This window comes from Heptranchias perlo, chromosome 8, assembly GCF_035084215.1.
Source record: "Heptranchias perlo isolate sHepPer1 chromosome 8, sHepPer1.hap1, whole genome shotgun sequence".
NCBI lineage: Eukaryota > Metazoa > Chordata > Chondrichthyes > Hexanchiformes > Hexanchidae > Heptranchias > Heptranchias perlo.
In genome coordinates this window covers 40371572-40386473 of record NC_090332.1, presented here as the reverse complement: position 1 = coordinate 40386473, position 14902 = coordinate 40371572, and the positions used below count along the sequence as shown (strand labels likewise).

General features: G+C 38.9%; 1 protein-coding gene across 1 annotated transcript in view; it reads right to left on the bottom strand.

Moving 5' to 3' along the window:
- The window catches only part of sptbn1 (spectrin, beta, non-erythrocytic 1), a 223920-nt gene that overhangs the window by 173293 nt on the left and 35725 nt on the right, over nt 1–14902 (bottom strand). The window contains exon 2 of the mRNA XM_067989007.1: nt 13466–13554. The gene's annotated coding sequence lies outside the window, so the exon portion shown is untranslated. The remainder of the gene's footprint in view (nt 1–13465; nt 13555–14902) is intronic.

Sequence of the window (14902 nt, the reverse complement as noted above, 5' to 3'; positions counted from 1 at the left end):
TGTTTCTATTTCAGCATGCTGCCTCAACCATTACCTTCTCTCCATCTCATCAGTAACAATTCATCTCATCTGTACTCCCCAACATCACTCTCCTGATGACATCACCCAGTGGAACAATTCAACTACCAGGGAAGGAAAGTGACATCAATGTCAACATTTTACAGTTCATGAGTCTAATTAAATCCAATTTAGGAGTTTGCTGCTTGATAGTTCATTTTAAATGCAACCATATTTGTGCTTGCAGCCTAATTCGACAATGACCAGATTAGCGTCTCTCCCCCACCCTATACTTGAACGGAAAATAATCATAGTTATAACGAAGTGCAAAATATCTAAATTTGTCAGCTGCTGCACGTTGTTTACCCCCAAAACACAAGTGTCCTGTTATAATAGAATTAATTGAGTACGGTGTTCATTTTAACCCTGGATGTTGCTGAAATAATGTAGCACTGATCTACATCAGCAACATGCATTTATATAGCGCCTTTAGCATAGTAAAACGTCCCTAGGCGCTTCACAGGAGTGATTTTCAAACAAAATTTGACAAGCCACATATTAGGACAGGTGACCAAAAGCTTGGTTAAAGAGGTAGGTTTTAAGGAGCATCTTAAAAGGAGGAGAGGTAGAAGGGGGAAGCTTAGGGAGGGAATTCCAGAGCTTAGGGCCCAGGCAGCGGAAGGCACGGCCGCCAACGGCGAAGCAATTAAGATTGAAGATGCGCAAGAGGCAGGAATTGGAGGAGCACTAAGACCTCAGAGGGTTGTAGGGCTGGAGGAGGTTACAGGGATAGGGAGGGGGCGAGGCCACAGAGGGATTTGAAAGCAATGATGAGAATTTTAAAATCGAGGCGTTTCTGGACCGGGATCTAAATCTATGTCTGAATATCAGTTTCACAAATAGAATCATAGCATGGTTACAGCACAGGAGGCCGCCATTCGGCCTGTCGAGCCCATGCCAGCTCTATGTAAGATCAAACCAGCTAGTCCCACTCCCCTGCCTTTTCCCCATAGCCTTGCAAATTTTTCCCCTTCAACTACTTATCCAATTCCCTTTTGAAAGCCACGATTGAATCTGCCTCCACCATCCTTTCAGGCAGTGCATTCCAGATTATAACCACTCGCTGACTACTAATGTTAGTTTTAAAAAGTAACCTTTTTGAAGCAAGGCAAATCAAATCAAAATCTTACCTCAGTAGCAGAATGGTTAGGATGTTCTAACACAGTAGTCAAGCCCACTTATGAAAAACTGAAAAGAATAAAATGTTCAAGAGAATACAATCTCCATGCACAAATCCCTTTTCTATCTTTTCCAATGATAGCTGACAATGTTAAATGAATAACTTAAATGAATAAAACATTTAAATGAATTGCAAAATTCTGGATTTATTCTTTGTACAGTACTGCCTCATTAAAGACAATGTGTTGAGCTCTTTTTCCTAATCAACGTGTTCAGCTCTTTTTACAAGTGCTTTTGTCTAGGTGCAAAAAACGCCAAGTGAACAATTCAGTGATGTTTTAAGAGTCCTTTTCATCTCATCAGGTGTTAATGCTCAAACGTTTTGATACTTATAACATACCCATCTTTTAATGGCACAAAAACCATTTGGCAACAAACTATGGCAAAAACTCTTGTCTCTGTGAATAATGGAAACACCACCTATAAAGAGAGTTCTTTCTCTTGTTAATAAGGTGCAAGTAATTGCCATGCTGAATGGGCCGAAAGTTTCCCAGATTCGTAGCATGAAATTGCTAAACAGTTTGGTGTATCACAGCCTTTTAAACAAAAAGATTTGTTGTGCTGCACTGCAATGTGTATATTGTAATGCAGCAAATGACATAAATACAGTCTCAGTTATCCAAAACAACTGTGTAACCGTTTTCACAGTACGGTAATTGCAATCCAGTTTGCATTCCATTGTTAACTCCTTGCCAAACTTGATGCAACAGTTAAAATGGATTTTTAACAAATAGAACAGTTAATTGAATAAAATTGCCTGGCAAAATTATTCACTTAATAGTTTTCCTCTGTAAAACTCACTGCAATTTTGAGTCAAACCTGGTTCACTCAACACATAGCAAAAAAAAAGGTATTCTCCAACTTACAAGGTATTCAGCCCTGCAGCTTCATTAATACTAGATTCACATACTGGCATGTGAAATTATTTTTAAAAATCAAAAATTAGTATTTGCCAACTATAATATATTTTCCAGTTCAAACCACCTGGATGGGGGAGGGGACTAAACAAATCTGACCTCCAGTTACATTTCAAGAATTATCTGCAGACACTTTTTAAATTTAGAATCAAAACTAAATCGTAAGTTGTTACAAGTAAATTTGAACAACTATATTTGGATCAGATTCACCTCATCGAAACTTAATTACTAGGCAAATGGGCAGACTAAATCCCTCTAAATTTTCTTTTACACAGAAGGCCTACTGGATTGTCACAGGGATTACTCGGACTCATTGTTCCGAGTTTGAAATTCAGTAACAGAGTAATTTCTAAGAATCTGGATGGCAATAAATTAACAGTATCATCACCACCTCAACCAGAAACTTCAGCATTTATGAAATGGCAAGATACCAAAACCTACTTATCTTACTCCTGAAGATGCATGCTTTATATCCTGAAGACAGAAAATTGCTTCAGAGCTACTATTAATAATATAAACGCATTCACTGCCTTACTATAATTTCACAATGTGGACATTGCATCAACTTTATGCATACACTTCTTAATACGAGCATCCTTGGCTGATACTTTACTGTACTGCACGATAGAAGGTTCTGGAAAGCTGTCATTTTACTGGTTTTCTATGCAGTCACATTCTTCTCTATGCGCATGTCCAGCACTGACATCATTACTCATGGGTTCAATGGTGCCATGATTGGCTGCACAAAGCTAGTTTCTTTTACCACCTTGTAGATGAAGTGCATTATATAATTTGTAGGACAGACAACACAGCTAATCTGCCTTTTAAAAAGACAGGGCTTATTTCTGTATGATTTAGAGAAATTTTTCAAATAAAAACTTAACAGAATTCAATTTTCTAATTTGATTGCACATTTTAATATTAAAATACAATTGGTTAGCAGTGTAGTTAAATGCAGTTTGAAGAGGAAAAGTATTCCAATTATTACTGAAAGATGCATCACAGAATATGCTCCAACATGAACCAATAAGTTAAAATACAGCTTTCAACTGGTGAAGTGAATCCTTTTTAAAAAAAAACAATTTACATCAAATGTTATTTTTTAGCAAATTTATTTGATTTTCTGCCCTTTTCAAGACTCCCTGCGCTAACAGCTGGGCTACCAACCGGCCTGCTTTTAGGCTTTTTCTGCTCTCCAGCTGGCTGGCAGGGCGTGTGGGGAGGACCCAGGATGGCTGGTAGTCCCATTTTCCCTTTCTATGCACAAGCCTGCACATAACACCATAACTCAGATTGAGAACTCTATTGCAAATCACAGGCACATCTTGTGCCATACATCTCTTGTTATCCAAGTCAAAATGTTCTAAAAGAGATTGTTTTATGCATGTTGCTTATATTTCTTCACACATTTACCACAAAGAATTTCCCTTGTTCAGAGTTTTTGTAGCTTTGGTACAACAACAGTATCTGCATAACAATTATATTGAAGTTATTTACTTGATAAAATAACCAGTTACCACCTAGAACTCCCAGTAAGAGCAGGATTTGCTTTTCCAGTATTGATTTCCCACTGGTGCACATGGAGCAGCTCCTGGGTGGCAGGACAACCAATCAGTATACACTGCTTAACAGATAATAGTTTGTTTTTTTAGTGAATGGGACATTTGAGCCAATCAGGGTGCTTCATGCCCTACAGAAATTGTGAATGCCCTACAATGTATGCCACATGCAAAACTATTATACAAATGTTCCCATATACAAGTTGTGCCACCCTACCCCTTCATTAATACATTTAATGACACATGCAAAGATTTTTTAAAAAGCACTTTTGAGTATTCACCTTAAAGGCTTCCCACTCAAATGTCACTATTCATTGCAGAACTGCCCACTAACAGACTTTGAGAATGGAGAATGTGTAAAACTTAATGCTTTTGTATTTAGGAAAAAATGTTTAGTTTGATAAGAATACTGATTTCATATGTTGACTTCCAAACTATTTTATAGAAATTATATTTTGTAAAGTGCCGTTAACGCTAACATCGTAACTGTGTGTGTACCCAATTCCTAGATGAGTAGGAAACACTCCTATACTATAAATCCGCCTTCTGCTACAAACCATTTCCTAACCAGCATGTATGGCTGGTTGATCGTTTAGGTTTGAGGCAAAAACAATACACAAAACTGACAACCAAATAAGTACGACAGGCAATGTTCAGCCTCCTCTCGACAGCTACCAGATTCCTGGAAACACCAATCTGTCAAACGCTTCTCACAATTTATGTTTATTTATTACAATCATTTATAACACTTCCATTTGTGTAGTGTTTTTAAAATCTATTCAAACTGCAATTATTTAAAAGATACGAACATGCATTGTTTATGAAGTTAGTGTTAGCCTCATTTCTTTCTCTCAGTTGAGTATTTATGCTGTAGACTCAACAGCTTCCATAATGCTTCATGAATTTTACAGGAGGTGTTCTTCCATACGCCAAAACGTAGATTCCATTAATCATTTTAATTGATTCACTATACATTTTACCCCCACACATTTACCTTTGGGGAGGAGGAAGGTCACCATTACAAGGTGTGTTCCACACAAATTTTATTTTTTATTCAAACAATAAATCTTACTTTGGTGATTTTTATTTTTATTTGTTAACAAAGGATTTCAGAAGTTTAGACCAAAGTAGAAATATTAATTTTAGCAAGAGGCTGGCCATTGTTTCCCATCTATCCTGAGAGATCTAGGAGCTGGAGTACACGATAAATAAAAGTCATGATTCGACCATGTACTCCCACAGTTTCCAACTTCTTGACGAGGCACTAGGTTGAAAGCCCAATATAATTCAATAAAGCAATGTTACAGAGCATGTCATAATTTAGCTAACCTTGCCTTTGCAAAGATAAAGCTACTCTTCCCCCACTACTGCTGAAATGAAAGAAACGAGTAAGAAAGGAATAGAAAGAAATTGTATCTATACAGCGCTTCATACCTCTTAGGACTTCCCAAGCACTCTGCATCCAATGAGTTACTTTTGAAGTGCACTTACTGCTGTTATGTAAGCAGCCATCTTGTGCACTATCCCTTCACGTTATTTCCCGTTGCCACTCTGTGCTCTGGCAATGCAGCCCAAGTTGAATCTCTCCCCATACCCATCACCTGTGGCCTGAAAGACATCCTGCCACCCCAGAGAATGCCAGCAGCGTTGGCCAGAGTCCTTCTGGAAAATTCAGTCAGAGCACCACCTTCCAGCTGAAAGTATGGGATAGTGAAAAGGAAGGACAAAATAGATAGATGCAAAGGGTGGGGGGGGGGGGCGGTGAGCGGGAGAGAGACGAGAGACTGAACTCAAATGCAAGAAAAAGTTATTGTAGAAATGAATTTGCACTATAGAAAACATGCTGTAGGTCGAAAAAATATTGAAAATGTACTTGAGAACTGCTGAACACTGCTGTGCCTTCCCTGCTGACCTTGATCTTCATGAATTACCAAGTCAATATGGAAAGGAAGTGATTATTTTACTTTTGAAAATTACTTTCAGAACAGAAAATGAAGGAACTGAAACTGACATTAGTTCACACTATACACAAACAGCGAGCTCAAACCATTGTTTTACTATTAAAACAGGAAACCTATCAATCCCACAGATAGAATGGAACAACTGCATTCAAGAGCAGCTGGCATAGATACCTGCCCTCTGTTCCCAGGTCAAATAGTTAAAGGGCTACGTTGATTGGTTGGGTTCATTTATACAGAAAGCAGCTCATCACCTGCTAATTCCTCTTCACTTTCCCATGGAGAGTTCTGACAAATGACAGTTGAATCTCCTAATACATTATCCCACTCAGTCATGTTTTTGATAAGAATCTGCAGTAAAGATGACAGCAAGGCAGAATAATCCCATGAAACGTGAGAAATCTAACGACACCATTTCATTTACAGTACAAGTGCAATGCTGTCTATGTTAGGAGTAAATATAAAACCACACATTTTATACTACCTGCCAAACATTTTGCTGAGTTTTGTGTGTGGGCTGTTTTGACTGTAATGAGGATGGACAGAATTAACAAAATGAATCTTGCATCCCAAGAAAAACTCTGTAGAATGCTACAATTCTTGGTTATTTTCACATAATTAAAAGTCATGATCTTTAAATTCCTGATTTAACAAGTGTCAACTTTGGCTCAGAGGTAGCACTCACACCTCTGAGTCAGAAGGCCATGGGTTCAAGCCCCACTCCAAGATTTGAGCGCATAACCCAAGCTGACACTGCAGTACTAAGGGAATGCTGCACAGTCAGAGGTGCTGTCTTTCAGATGAGGCAATAAACCAAAGCCCTGTCTGGCTTCTCTGATGGGTGTAAAAGATCCATGGCCCTATTCGAAGACCAGGGGAGTTCTCTTGGTATCCAAGCCAACATTTATCCCTCAACCAACACCACTAACACAGATTATCTGGTCAATTATTTCACTGTTATTTGTGGGACAGTGCTGTGTGCAAATTGGCCGTGCTTCCCCATTTGCCGAGTAGTCGCAACATTGGCTGTAAAGTGCTTTGGGAAGTCCTGAGATTGTGAATGCAATTTCTTTCTGACTCTCTCTTCACTCATGTCCACTCTCTCATTTTGCAGCAGGGCTCACTAAACAGTAATCAAGCATGGAATGCCTAACTGAATTTTTCCTGCTCCCTACCCAGGAAATAGTAAAGCTAATTGTAGTCCCTTGCAAATACAGAACAGATAAGGAAAGGAACTTAGGATCTGCTTGATCTGTTGGTACCCCTGCTCAACACCGAGAAAAAAAGTCACCAAGATCTTGATCACAAATAGCAATGTGAGAAATGACCAGGTAATCTGTTGCAATGATGTTGGTTGAGGGATAAATTTTGTCCAGGACATCAGGAGACCTTCCTTGTTCTTCTTCCAATTGTGTCATGGGAACTTTACATCCACCTGAGAGGGCAGATAGGGTCTTTGTTAATGTTTCATCCCAAGATATGGCAGCTCCGACAGTACAGCACTTGCTCAATCCTGCACTGAAATGTCAGCCTAGATTGTATGATCAAGTCTCTGGAGTGGGGCTTGAACCCACAGCCCTCTGACTTAGAGGCGAAATGGCTACCACTGAGGGAAGGCTAACATCTAGAATTGCGAGCGTCACGAATTGCTGACAGGAATTTAAATTGTACGCAAGATTTTTCTTTAGACCTCCCCCCTCCCCACCAAATGCATTACCTGATGTTTCAGTGAACCATACAGAGCAGGAAAGTCCCATGTTTGATCCCTGAGGATATTCTGTTCAGCAGCACATAACGGATTAAAGTAGTTTAGAGATAGGGTAGCAGTTATGATGCAGTACATAAATCCTATTTCTGATGCAAGACTACTTTTTGGAGATGGTTCTGTTTGAACAATCTTATCACTACCAGGCATGCTGCGCTGGATTTTTGGGAGTACTGTTTTATAAAAAGTGGTGTGAAATTGCTCCCAAAAGTAGGTTATAACATATAACCTCACAAATTAGGGATCATAAGGAGCCAGTCATTTCTTTTGGCTAAATGGCAGTTATTTATCCTTCCATTTAAATGTGAATGCCTCAACTGACACAGGCATGTCATCAAGTAAACATACAGAAGGGCCAACAAGCAATTAGATTATTTTAACTCACTTAAAATGAGCTGAACAGACCAATTTCCTGCCGTGTCTATAACATTCGTCACAAGTGTTACATTCTGGTCTGACAGCAGAAGGTGATCAGAAGCAAGAAATTTCAGAAAAGTGCATTAAAGAATAATAAATATCAGAAAAGAGAAAGTCTGGAGTCTGTTCCAAGGTAATAACACAATTTGAGATTGAGATGACGTTGAACCACACTCTTGTGATTAAGATAATCCCAGTTGAGAGATTTATTACTCACTTGGAACACACTCTAGAATGTGTTCTATTTATAGTACATAGAAACATGGTCCTTTTTTACCTTTCTAAGGCTGTTCGTATGTGTGGGCACTGGAATTTCAAGTTTAATGTAGGCTCCCATTTAAGCAATACATGATTAGCGAAGAAGTGACATTACAATTTGCTCCAGTGATGATACAGGCAAATGTTATAGCTTTTAAAATGGATAAAACTTTGATGGTGCAAAATGACCCAGTGCACAAACTGCATAATTTGTTCAAAAAGACAGACATAATCACCTGACCAAAAACAAAACGGTCACTAGTTGTCAATGACAGAAACCAAAAGATAAAATGAAAAGTAGATGTTGACTGTAGTGCATACACAAGCCCAACTGTAATGTAACATTTTATGAACCTAAATAATGCTGCATTGCTACACTCAGTTATATACTACCAGAATACTAGTTTTCTCTTGGCTAAAGTTGCAATGTTAAAATTTTACTGTCAATGTAATGGTACGGCTATCACTGTTATTTATGCACAAATCGGACAGCAACTTCGGGTGAGCAGAGATGCACAGTTAATCGTGAAAATCTGGAAGTTGCTGTCAGAGATGCGCGCTCCTCAGTAAGTTGCGCGAAAACTGTATCTCGCCGTCTGGCTCCCCATTCAAAATGGATTGGAACGGTGAGAAGTTCCTGTACTGACGTAGATATGGACTAAACGCCCCATAAAAAGTTAGGCCTGATCCATTCCAGTCTAAGCACCCTTTAAATGACATGATAAGTCTTAATTACTGCCAAACAACTTCTCTGCAACTGAAAATTAACCTTTACAAATGTGGAGTCTCATTCCTTCAATTTTTAATTATTGTTGGAGCTTTTAAAAAAACAAAAAAAATTTAATTTTTTTTTTTACTTTTTCTGTCTCTTTTAGCTCTCAATGCAATCTTTCTTTCTCTCTTTATTTCGCTTTCTGTACTTGATTTGACATTGAATTCACTATTCTAACTTACTCTTCCTGGTTCCGACTCTGCGCTGCTCATTAACTAATCAGATTGAAGAATCGTTAAGGAGTCATACAGTTGCTTGCTCCGTTCACACAGGTCCCAGATGCCCTTATTGGATCTCCCGCTGACAGTAACTTGCCGTGCAAAACCCAATGCAAAGTCTGTGGGCACGTGCAAGTCTAACGAACGGCACTGTTCACAGCAATATCTGGCCCATTGTCATAATGGACAGTTCTACTTGTGTTTGTAAGCAACATTATCCCTGTTCAGATTGTATTAAAATTTGCCATTTTATTCCAGACTTAAATTAAGGCCAGTACAGTTTTTCATAGCTGAGATACCAAAATATTCTCTTTTATGGGTACTTTTCCAACATTTTCATTATCAACAGGAAATAAAGTAAAAGCCATACAAATATGCCAGAGAACAAGAAAACATTTTTTTGGTACAGTTATATCACTGTTAATTTCAAATGTACTAGAAGCTCCTAAAGTCCTTTATTACTTCAATAGTATATTAAGAATTAAATCAGCAACTTTCTTTTGGCAAACATAGCAATCATCATATTAGGTCACGTTGGCCTAGGGGAGGTCAGGATAACTATTAAAACACATCATAAATGACAGACAAATAAAGGGACCACATGTATGTTTTTGATTAGGACATTTTTTTTAAAACAAAGGACAGTTTTCTCTTAGGTTCACAGCGATTTCTGTAAGCAGACCATGCTCCCTTACAATCAAGATGGTAATTGATCAAAGTGGTACTTTTTCTAAGGACTGCTTTTGCAGAGGTTGCGTGATCCAGATCTAACAATTACCCCAATTGCAGTATGTTGGCATACCAGAATTTCTGCAAACATGTACTTTACCTTCAACAGTGTCATTATCATATAAATCAAACACAGAACAGCACTTTTACAAGCTAAAGAAAGAATGGGGCTCAAAGGGAAAACCCCAGATGATCACTGCAGGAGTTCCTCAGGGCAGCGTCTTCAGCCCAGCCATCTTCAGCTGCTTCATCTGTCATAAGATCAAGAATAGGATTGTTTGCTGTTGATTCTACAGTGTTCAGTTCCATTCACAACTCCTCTGATAACGAAGCCCAAACTGACTTAATACATGATGTGGAGATGCCGGTGATGGACTGGGGTTGACAATTGTAAACAATTTTACAACACCAAGTTATAGTCCAGCAATTTTATTTTAAATTCACAAGCTTTCGGAGGCTTTCTCCTTCCTCAGGTGAACGATGTGGAACGATTTCCACATCGTTCACCTGAGGAAGGAGAAAGCCTCCGAAAGCTTGTGAATTTAAAATAAAATTGCTGGACTATAACTTGGTGTGGTAAAATTGTTTACAATTGACTTAATACAGGATGTGGATAACCTCCAGGCCTGGGCTGAGAAATGGCAGATAATATTCACGCCACGCAAGTGTCAGGTAATGACCATCTCCAATAAGAGAAAGTCCAACCATCTCCCTCTGACTTACAATGGCCCCACTTTCTCAGAGTTCCCCCCATCAAAATCATCTTGAGGGTCACCACTAACCATGAATTTAGCTGGATCAGCCACACCATGGTTACAAACACAGAGCAGATTCTAGGTACTCTGCGACAAGTAGCTCACCTCCTGACCACCATCTACAAGGCTCAACCCAGGTGCGCGATAGAGTACTCACCCTTGGCTGGATGGGTACAGCCACAACACTCAAGAAGCTCCACATTATCCAGGACAGAGTAATTTGCTTGATCAGCATTCCCTGTTCCTCGATTCAATATCCACCTCTCCACCACTGGTGTACTGTGGCTACAATATGTACTATGATTGCTTCGATGGCACTCCCTCCCCCCGTGACCTCTACCACCAAAAAGGACAAGAGTAGTAATATCATGGGAATGCTATCACCTCGACTTGCACTCTTTAAGTGATCTTTTCTACACTATTTGGGAAGAGTGTTTTTTTTTGATGAAGAAGCAAGATAAATAGATATTTCTTCACACAGTTCTTAACAAAATACTGCAAGTGAAGCATAATCTTTTAGGAAGTGAATACTTCTTCACTTAGAACTCTCAAAGGTGTGCTGTTCAGCTGCAATCAAACAAGTAGTTCTCAACCTAAAATTTGAGATTAGGATTTACAATTAATTTAAGGAAGTTGCATATAGCAAGATGTAAACATAGCTTAGGGAGGACATATCCCTTCACCTATTATTTATGATGACGTTAAATACATTATAACAAGTCAATAGGGTACAGCAGCTTAGTGTTAATGTTACTGGGCTAGTAATCCAGAGGCCTCAAATAATAATCCAGAGATGTTGAATTCAAACCCCATCATCGCAGTTTGAGAATTTGAATTCAGTTTAAAAATCTGGAAACAAAAAGCTGGTATCAGTAAAAGTGACCATGAAGCTGTCAGACTGTCATAATGGTCGTAACTAATGTCCTTTAGGGAAGGAAACCTACCCTCCTTACCCGGTCTGTCTTACACGTGACTCCCGTCCCACACCAACGTGGTTGACTCTTAATTGCCCTCTGACATGGCCTAGCAAGCCTAGTACCACTACCCTTTCAGGGCAACTAGGGATAGGCAATAAATGCCAACTTTACCAGTGACGTCCACATCCCAAGAATGAATAAAAAACCCAATCTATACACGTATTAAAATAAATACATTCTATCATAGTCTGCAATCCCAGTGGTAAAATATTAGCAAATTGTTTTAACAAACTCCTGGATTCATTGCTTTTGACGTCAAGGGCATAAATTAGCACCTCAAAACAGAAATCAAATTTAAAGATTGATCAAATGGAGAATCTTATTGCTATTCCAGTCAGGTTGGTGCTGGTTGCCATTTTAGATTTAAAGCAGCATGACAAGCTACAATCTTCCACATTCAGTACAGTTTCCCACATCTATATATCCAGAAAGGTGTTAAAGTCTTGAGATGGAGAAAAAGGAATCACTGCTTTCTAACTCGTTTACAACTGAGTCCTTTGTCCAATATAAATCCAATTGTGAAACAGGGCAGGCTGACATTAGCTTTCAAATTTTAAAAATAACTTTGTGTTAGCCAGAACTTAGGCTGGCAAAAGTCCATGAGGTTCATTAAGTATGGTTAGCTTCTAATAAGAAATGAATTGGAGAACATAATCCCAAAGTCAATGAAATGAATTTCAGATGTTTTATCCCTGCTGTAAAGTTCCTTGGAGTTTGGTTGTATTACTTGGAAGGTTTCAGCAATTTTCTGTAAACATATATTCTACCAATTACTGAAATGAACATTCAAACGAAGGATCATTTAGCATAATGTTAATAGAAAGTGTTACACTAAAGGACATGATTCCTCTAAAGTTCCAAACAATACATTTACAATTTGCAAAAGGGGTGGGGGGGGGGGGGGGGGGGGGGGAAGAGGCAGGGAGGTTGATAATCCACTTGTCAGTATTATTAATAGCCACCCAATGCCATGTGATGCATGTGTGACTTGGTATAAGAGTAGAGTCAGCAGTGATGAACGGTTCACATAGGTTTAACAGGACAGTAACATTTCAACACCGCTGGCTCAATAATAGTGATTAAGAAAAGTCATGGGCCTGGTAGTGGATCCAATGAATTATAGCCAAGTAATTCTTGAATCATAGTGAGGTAGACCTTCGTCACACTCGTTCCAGGCCTCAATTTAGCAGTTTGATGAGAATCAATCTGTATCATTATGTACAATCATGGGAATAAAAAGCAGTTAATCATGATGTACTAATACATGGGGGAATGCATCATGCACCAATAGGGAGGATTGGTAAACAAATTTTCAAACACTGCCTTGAGTGCAATGAACCTATTTCGTATTGTGCTACAGATATGCATTATGATAATTACACATTTATTGAAAGGATACATGGCATATGAAACTAGCCACCAAGCAGGGCAATCTCCATATGGCTAATGTAGTGTTGTTAGGACTCCAAGAAGTAAAAATGCCAAATAGTTAAAATTTCACCTAAGAGCGGGCATCACCATGCTGAACAATTCACTCTACACACAGAATTGGAAGAGAAGGCATACGAGAGAGAAGAATAAATGTCATTTGCTTTGACAAAACTAGAAAAAAATCAATCACCTGCCTTTGCTCTTCATTATGATGTTGGTGGCAACGTGGCTATTCCTAGGAAGGTATCAGAGTGTCTGGCAAAATGTTTGACTAGAATAGCTTGCTCATCCTGTATGCCATGGTCATCTCCTTCTGGACTCCAACTGTGGCATGAGCATCAGCAGTGCACATCATGTCACATTTATTTGTTCATTAATAAACATTATAAAATCAATGTAAAATGTAAAAAGCTTCATTGGAGTGATATGTTTGAATAGAGTAAACTAGCTTCCAAGTCGATGTTTTCACTTACCACTGGTAGCAAGTTAAGATACTGATTTGCAGGAATTGTTGTCCTTATGTTAAAGCAGGAACTATGATCCGTTGCCACAAGGATGGTTTCTAAAGAGCAATGAATGCAAAATGCATTTTAGCCAGTTATGTAATTACAGACGCCAGCAATCTAACAGATACAAATCATGAACATTACTGTATTACACTTACATTGGATAAGAATTGTCAACATTCTGTCCTACAGTTCAACTTCAAGAGTGCAGGGCATTACCCAAACAAATTACCAGGCAGTAAGCTCAGATACCCCATAACCAGGCCAAATACCAGAAATTAGTCTCACCAAATATTGAAACAATTAATTTCAGATTACTTTTTCAAATGAAAAACTAGTTGCTCAGCTATAATAAACCCAAAATGTTCATTTTGTTATGGCAAGAGCTACCAATCTCCACCATGACATCCCAAATGACCAAACACGCACACCAAACCGGATGTCTATTTCAATTATTCATGTCACTATAATCACTTTCCTGCAAGTAATTAGTTTAAAGCAGTAAGAATTGCCAGCACCTTGACTGCATTTCAGAATTGCAATGAAAGGGACCTCGAACTCAGGGATTGCACAAGGAATGGAAAATTGGATCCGGTTCTCAAACTGGTGCTACATGCTAGTGTTGAACTTAGTACGCAGATGCTTGGAGATAAAGGGCATCTGTTACTTTTGTGATTCGGCAGTAAAGTGTATACTGGCTGATCTATGTGATGTCGCCTGCGGTGCATGAGAGGACCAATGGCAAAGAAGTTTTGTTCAGTAGTCATTTTGACTTCTACTGAGTGCACCATTTGGATGTTGTACCTTGGCTGCACGTCTGGTTACAGGGGCTGACACAAGCCAGAAATCGCAAGCCTGTCCAGGTATAGTCTCCGTGCACACTATTCCTTACCGACGTCCAGGTAGGTAGTACATCATTAACACCCGTGCTGCTTTGGGTAGTATCACATTATGAAAGTCTGTTTCCTATACCTTGAACCTCTAGGAACATTGTCTTCTGTGTTCTTGCGCTTCCTCTAAAATGTCTAGCAAAGAGAGATTTGACGCTACACCTATACGACTGTTTGCCAACAGACTCTTCTTTGATAAGATCTGCAAGATATCTCCTGCTCTGTTCACCCCTTGAGCTCAGCCAGCAACCTTTGATACTTTATGCCAGCTTCAATTGCATGCAATTGATGTTTTGTGCAAATCAAGTAAATCTTGTATGATTGGGTGCTGCTTAAGAAATACTTAAGCAAAAAAAAATGAATGCTCAGAGCATTAACTGTGAACTGTGCATTAGACCCATTTACTCATAGGAGCAATTTGAAGAGCATGGGCAAAAGTTTGTATCAACTCCGATAAAGCTAACTCAAAATTACTACACCTCAATGTCAATAGACATGTACATTAATTGTAACA